The 8,080-nt window shown below is 41.8% G+C and overlaps 1 non-coding gene across 1 annotated transcript; it reads right to left on the bottom strand.

The window, feature by feature from the left end:
• TRNAG-GCC lies at positions 1–70 on the bottom strand. The gene has a single exon. It is a non-coding gene; the product is annotated as a tRNA-Gly (tRNA).
• Positions 71–8,080: the final 8,010 nt, after the last annotated feature.

The following is an 8,080-nucleotide window of genomic DNA, read 5'->3' on the forward strand; positions in this document are numbered from 1 at the left end:
TGCATTGGCTGGGAATCGAACGGGGCCTCCCGCTTGGCAGGCGAGAATTCTACCACTGAACCACCAATGCACTCATGTTGAGAGCCTACAATTGGGTAATTTTTAGATGTCTTCAAGAATTTTGGGGAACAAAACCATTATGCAGGATGTATATTCTCTGCCAGTTTATTGGTTTTCACCCAGAGATAAGAGCCTATTAGAAAGAAGGTAGAACACCTTACGATGGAGATGTTCTGCCTTCTTTCTAATAGGCAAAAATCCAATTGGCTATGTGTGAGACGAAGGTTCATTCAATGCTTGGATCTTTGCCTACACATTTCTGCCTTTGAGGGTATTCAGGAACCTAATATGTATTTGGGATTTGTAGTCCTCCATAGTTGGCGGTATTCTGCATTGCTGTATAATGTATTGCTGAGATTTGCAGTCTCTCTACAACTTGGAGTCAGTGGCAGATCTACCAGGCTCACAGCTGCAGCCAGGCCCTAGTGCTCCACCACTGACTCCAAGCTGTAGAGAGACTACAAATCACAGCCCGTAGAGAAGGAAAAGGGCCCACCCAAATCCTTATCACCAGGCCCGTGATGCTCTTAATCCTGCCCTGGCAGAAGCCAAAATATGTTAAATGGTCTTGACTACAGCCAACATAAGGATTTTAGATGAATGGGACACTCTGCTTCTCTGCCATTTCCCTGATGCAATAATGTGTAACTTACAGCATATAAAAGATTCTCAGGAGCTACTGAAAGATTTCTGTAACTCCATCTGTACTAGGAAAAGCACTAAATATTTATTATGCTAACAGATTTGTGTTCTTAAATATCACCGTGTCCAATGACAGAGTAGCTTTCCATTGATATGTCCCAGATCAAGTTCTGCTTTGGGCAAGTATTCAGCAGTGGATTAAGTAACATTCTAAATCATCTTTGCCTTGGTTCATACTCAGATTAAAAGAGAACTATGGGGTAACCTTTTTATCCCATAGTTCTCTTTAGGGTCACGGGAGGACATATACTAACCTCCTCCCGACACCAAAAAGTTCAATATATAGCTCTGTATATACTGAGAGCGCCGCAGCTGGGATGGATCCCGACAATACTGTCGAGATCCACCCAGCTGGCTGATTGACATGGGGCTCTGCCTATCTAGAGGCAGAGCCAGCTGTGCCCGCCCCCTCCCCGTCCGTTCTTTCAGTCAGCGCTGAAGGATCGGAGAGGGGAGGGGGGTAATCCCAGCGTGGAGCAGTGACTTACAGTCACTGCTCTCTGCAGGGAGATGATCCGGAAGTGAGCGTGCGACAGTATGTGCTTGCTCACTTGCCGATCAATTGAGCCGACGTTTGACAGTTTCAATGTCACACCTCGGCTCTAACTATGAGGCTGAATGTAAATCACTCACCTCATAGTTCTCCTTTAATATGAACATACAATGGGAGAAGAGGTTCACACGTTATCTTCTCTTGCACGTCTTCAAATGCAGTTCATATTTGAATATGAAAAATAGTAAAATATTGGTCGTTGAAGAAATAAAAGCAGAGGGGCATTAATTATTAAAGTATATCTGAAAATGTTTTTCATTTCAAATAGTGTGGGAAAGATTAGAACCCCTATCAGGCTTTTATAACTGATATTTGGAAGTGTGGAAAGAAAGTGCTGGGCCCGTGTGATTATGCTCTTGGTGTTTTTCATCCAATAGTAGTTAAGTGATGTGAATATGGGTGATCTGGCTAATGGATAGGCAGCTTCCACAATCCAAATGATCTCTACAGTATCCTTGGCTTGACAGTAAACTCAGTAGATGTGGGGATTGAAGTGCCATACCAATTAAAATAGTCTAAATACAAACTTGTTTTCTATTAGGACCAGGGGGACATTCAAGTAGAGTAGCCAATGCGTTTCGGGGGTCCAAAACACATCCCCTTCATCAGTGCTTAATGAGAGAAATCATGGATGTGGAATGAAAATTGTATTGTGTTGTGATGGGAGAACTTTAGGCTTGTCGCAGCCAAAAAAATGTAGGCTTTTATTACTGTCTGGACCCCATTGAAGAGATTCTCCTTCTATGTATCCTAATATCTATTGTCACTGGGAGAAAAAGTGATGGAAAATGCAAAATGTTGAGCTGTCAAAACTAAAAAAATACATCCTGACTTTAGATACGCTGCACACCCACACAAAATACAAGCTCTACAGTAACAAATGCAAATGTCACCAGCACTCCAATATGAAGATTTCACATCAGTGCAAATCCATTTTATTGATGGATTTTAAAAGATAAGGGCTTTTGGGGCCGCACAAGGTTCCCTTCATCAGGCTCAATAATGACGGGCATCTCTACAAACGCCAGAATGCTTGTATTTAAACAGCCATCGCCGGCTGTTTACATTTTAAGGAAGTTCTCCCACTCATACGTGCACTGTGCGCCGCACACGAGTGGGGGCGCGAAGGGATGTCTTAAAACACTCACCCGCATCTACAAGGCTCTTGTCCGGTTGTTTAGGTGGACTGGGAGGTGCACAAAGAGCCTACAAAATATATACCAAACAGCAAAACTCTCACCCTGGCAGGGTGGAGGGGTCCAGCTCTCCTAAATGTTGTTTGTTGAACGTTGTTCATGTACCGACTAGATTCACTGCACTTGTGTTTCAGGCACAATAAACTTACCAGGGTTAATGTAGTTATACATTCCTTGGCCTCATAAGTTACCTCCAATCATGCAGGCTTCTACATTAGGCAAATTTGCTCATTTACATGCGGGGATTAGAAGAGCTCCCGCTGTACTTCCAGCCTCACCTCTCCCTACTCTATTCTAGATTAAGGGCCAAAAAACACATTTGTGCTGCAGATCATTGCAGTAACAATATCCATGGTTTACTGCTCGTCATCTCATTCTTCACTGTGCCAGAGAAGAAAACATATCACTGCCTTCTTTACAAAAGGCACTGCAGCCATATTTTATGACACAGGGGTATATTAATAAAGACATATGTTCCAGACTGTTTGGGAACTCCTGCTAAGAGATGTCATTTCATGCAACAGGAAGCAAAATTGTTTCTTGTTTTACGGTCTATAAATATGCTCAGCCTCTCCGTGGTATGGGAACCTGATAAGGTTCTGGACTGTGTGTAATACACATATCCTTGTCAGCTTTTTCCTGAATCCACCAGTAATAGCAGCACTCTTTGTATGCGGTGGGCCACATCCCCAGGGCACATTCCCAAAAAAGCTTCATTATACAGTATTCCTGTACTAATGACTGACCGTGTGTGATCATTCCCTTTAGTCAGCACATCACAGATAAGTAAACAATTATTTTAGAGATCCCTTTTATTTGATCTTGCAAGATCAGCAAGCTGTTGGAGGGATCAGGTACTAGATACACATAATAGCTTATTTCTCATTGTAAGAAAAGCAGGTGAAATTAAAATGTTTGTAGCCAGTCTTTCTTAAGCAGGAGTGAATCACCCTAAGCTGAATTGACAGTTCAGCTTTCTACTGGTTTCCCTAACCTCAGTGCTATTGTTTGCTCCTGCCTTCTGCTGGGGTACATCCCTGGCAAAAAAAGAATAACAAGATACAACCAACCGCTAGGAGGTTTATTGCCAGTGGTGCATTCTGGGAGCGGGTATAAATATTTAGGAGAATTTTTCTACCAAACAGTTCCATTGACCTTGCAAGATCCTAAAGTTTGGTTTAAAGTGGAAGTAAAGATTTTTTTTTTTAAAGAAAGTGCTGTGGAGTTGTTTGTTTTAACCTATTTGAAGCAATACTATCATAACCCTGGAGAGCTGTTATTAGGTGAACCCAAATACATAAGTCTGTCGGGCAGTCAGGTCATTGTCATATCATCTTGTCTTTGGGCAGTCTAAAAGTTAAAGACAGTTTTGATATGGGTTTTAAAGACAGTCAACATGATGAATAATTGAGAAAGCTGCCCTCCAAGACAAAAATAAACATGCTTCAGTTGGACTGCCAGATTGTTTACAACCTAAAAATGTTTCCGCCTGCCACTTAAGCCAAGTGGAAGTTAGTAATGTCTTTAAAATACCAGGTGCATGGCAACATATCAATAATAATTATGCAAGGGGGAATTTTTTAAGAGCTTGGACCTAGTTTGGAATGGGAAGTCCATTAAAAGGTTTGCCTGCTGCTAACTTTAGACTCCTCTCATTGAATTTATTAGCGTTTGGCCATAAAGTTTAAAACTAGAAAGCAATAAGAGCCTTTTCTTCACAAGCTATCATCTTTCCGTAGTGGAATTTACATAATGGTTTTCTTTATTAGTCTAAACCACATGGCTATTTCCAGAGACAAACTTACATAAATATTAATTACAAGAGGATATTTGTTTAATCTCGCGGCTAGAGGAAAATCTATGCATGTGGAAAAGACTGGAGATTGCAAGCAAAGGATATTCCAGAATTATATCTTGACTACCTCTTGACTCACTATGTTGTGCCCAAGAGACAGAAGGTAACCTTTTTTAGCCCTGCTTAAAAAAAGGTTTCCTTTAGATTTTTTTAAGAGATACAGTATGCTATGGGCTGTCACTGGTGTGTGTCTGGGGGCTGACTGTTGCAAGCAGCAGTCTTCTTCTGCCCAATTGGAAACTTGTAGGTGGGATATAACAGATAAAGGGACTGCTCACAGGATACATTGGTTAATTGTAGTGGGGTGACCTGAAGAGTTATAAAGGGAGGTTTTTTTTCTCTCCAGTGATAAGGCCTTTAATCAGGAGCTCTTTAGGTCTCCTCTAGTAAATGGCCCAACCGGGTCAGACAGTGCTGGAGGGGCACTAGGAATTGGCAAGAACCTCCCTGGGTGATTTGTAATCTGACACTGCCGACATACTAACAAACAAATGCAACCAAGTATGAAACACATGCACAACCACCTCAGCCTGCTCTGCTCCCACTGTGAACAGTGTATAATGTAGCTATATTAGGTTTAGGTTACAATTCCCAACAGTTCATGGGTAAACCTGAATGAGGAATGTGGGCCTAGTTAACAAACTGTGTTGGGTTACATTTGGACTTCTGCAGTTTGGAGGATCCTTCACCCATGGGATCCCCCCTGGTTACAGGGAAGTAGATGTAGAGGATGCTCCCCAAGACAAGGAAGGTGCCCTTGGCATTAGTGTAGAAAAAGGGGAAATTAAGTTATGTACTCTGTGATACAGATATTAGAATATGAAGTGGTTGCAAGAACTGGAGACAAAAGTGGGGGTGCACAAGGTGACATGTGCACCCGCAGACAGAAACCTCACCCTCAGTACACGTGTTTGGAAGTCGCTTTGTTGTAAACATGTTGCAGTGTAATACTAGTATAATAGGCTACCGAGGCATATAAAGCTACTTACATTAAAAATGACAGATAGAACAGCTTAGGCCCGTGGTAGCCAAACTCTGGCCCTCCAGCTGTGGTGAAACTACAAATCCAATGATGCATCTCTCTCAGAGAGTCATGTCTGTGGCTGTCAGAATCTTGGAATGCCTCATGGGATTTGTAGTTCTACCACAGCTGGAGGGCCGGAGTTTGGCTACCCCTGGCTTAGGCAAATCCTAGAGATGCCAGAAAATGTAAGCAGCCATTTTTATTTTTTAAAGTTATGCAATGTCAATGGGAACATATAACAAATATAAAGTATGTGTTATCCCAATTTCAACTGCAAAAGTGGAAATACACTTTGAGGCCAGTTGGGTTTATAGTGTGAGAATTGACCCCTCATGATGTCAGAGACCTAATAAGGAAAAAGTACCTGTATACATCCTTTAGGTGATATCCTAATCTTTGCGCCAATTTTTATTAGCTCTCTATTATACAAATCAAAAGAATACTTGCCCAGTAGAATAGATAATGGAGTTCACTATCCAGAGGCAATGACAGTCTAGGTTTATCATTCGCTCATCTCTTTTTTGTTAGCAGACATATAGGGCTTAGGAGACAGGTCCTTTAGGGTGGCTCCAACTGGTCTACTTACCTATCGAGCAATGACAATACTGTTATTACATCCTCTAACGTGAAAATACAGTATCTGCCAATTTAAACTTCTACAATTCTGCTCTTAGGGAAGACTTTTACATGTAATGATTAACCCTTTGGCTTCCATGGTCATGCCCACATACTCTACATGTTTTGGAGGTCATAGACACTCTTGAACACTCTTGATGGATTTGTTAATTTCTGTTCCCTTGCGGAAATTCCCAATAAACACAAAACACACAACATATAGTGAACAAATAGTTCATTTTAACAATAACTAAATAAAAACATACCAAATAGAAAAAATAATGCGGCGAATGTATCAAAACTGGAGCAGTTGCCAGTGGCAACCAATCAGCTTCTCTCTTCAGTTTGTTCAGTTAAGCTTTGAAAAAAGAAAGTTAGAAGCTGATTGGTTATCATTAGCAACTGCTTCAGATTTTGTCTGCTCCAGTTTTGATAAATTCCCCTCATTTGGTAATAAACTCCCAGAAACCACTGCAGATCCTACCTCCCTACCACCTGTTTCCTCACTGATAACTATTTCCTTGGAACATTTCCTAATGCCCATCAAGTAGCACGTAGCCATGTGATGAATCTTGCACTATAGGTTGGGCCATATGTAAATGCCAAAATTAAGTTGATAAAGGGGCCACCCTTTTTATATACTGTAACAGCCATTAATATCAGTAGTATTAAATTGTATCAAACCCTCATGTTTTTATATCGTATTCCCAATTATTGTTGGTGTTAAGGTTGCCACATTTCTGTTCTAAGGATCTAATTTCTATGGTATCTAGTTGGTGGTGTTTTACTGTTTTACTGTTTTCAATTATAGTAGTTCCACCCAGTGTGATGATATTATTTTAGATACAAAGCATGCAATTTTCAGAGACGCAAACGGAGTTGTGGCTTGGGAGAGAACCGTTTTTTTACCAGTTATTTGCTGCAGTATTCATAATGGAGGGCATGACCATATCACTCTGAATTGCAATTGTGGCTTAAAGGAGCATGCTCTTAGGGTATACATTGTACACATATGCCACAAGATGTATACTCAAACAACATTCTCAAATTACTGTGAAGTATCTTACAGACACACATGATCCTGTAAACAATGCATTTTTTTTAAATTAACCCTTCCATTACATAGGCTTTTCTGTAAACAAATAAATCCATTGAATAAACACATTGTCAGGGCCTACGTTAAAAGTGAACAATACAATATTTAAGGATTATGTTGCATCCAATAAAGGTTGAAACAATAAGCACTTTGTTGAAAAGTAATGTACAGCACAGCTTACAGAGTACAGCAGCCAGCGGTATGTCTGCGTTGCATTGTGCAAAGATTCGGGGGGGCCCAGAGAGAAGAGGATGGCACGCCGCCCGCGGATAAATGCGATTGGCCGCAAGATGGCCACGGCGGCTCTGATCACACCTGTCAGCGATCCCTCTCTCTCCTCCCGGCCACTGCAGCTTCAGTAGGGTTGCCACCTTTTCTTCAAGCGAAACCCGAACACTCTAGCGACGTGCAGACATTTTTTGGAAACCCCGCTCTCCCCTCTGAAAAAACCTTTCAAACCGGTTTGAAAAAAAAAGGTGTCAAAATCATGTTTTTTTTGGGGTGGGGGTGGTGGCCTTTAATGGTTTCTTGCACCGGGGCCCTGAGGTTTCTAGTTACGCCTCTGCACTGGTGGTCAGTGTACTACCCGTTGCAGTGGTGGAAGTACCTCCATAGCAGTTCACACAGTTCCTATGGAGCCTGGGCCAGGGGGCCTGAGCAGGGTCCCTGAGATGAGGAGTGGTGAACTGAAAGAAGGTCCCCATGTGTACCATATGTTTTAAGACACTTTTCAAGACTGCATTGGGTGCCTCATACTGGAATCCTGAGCGCTCAAGGAACAGGCAGTGCTCCATCAGGCATCATGGGAAGATATTGTAGATCAAAGCTTTCCCTGATGCAGAGCAGCTACAGAACTCCTGTCAATAAGAGTGCCCGCTGGGCAGTGAAGTCCTGTTCTTCCTCTCTCTGTCAAGTGACCTGTCACATACATGGATAGAGGATGAAGGGGAAGTTTAACTTTCACTTCCTGTGTTTTGCT

This window comes from Nanorana parkeri, unplaced genomic scaffold (assembly GCF_000935625.1).
Source record: "Nanorana parkeri isolate BGI_ZX_2015 unplaced genomic scaffold, ASM93562v1 scaffold1017, whole genome shotgun sequence".
Lineage (NCBI taxonomy): Eukaryota > Metazoa > Chordata > Amphibia > Anura > Dicroglossidae > Nanorana > Nanorana parkeri.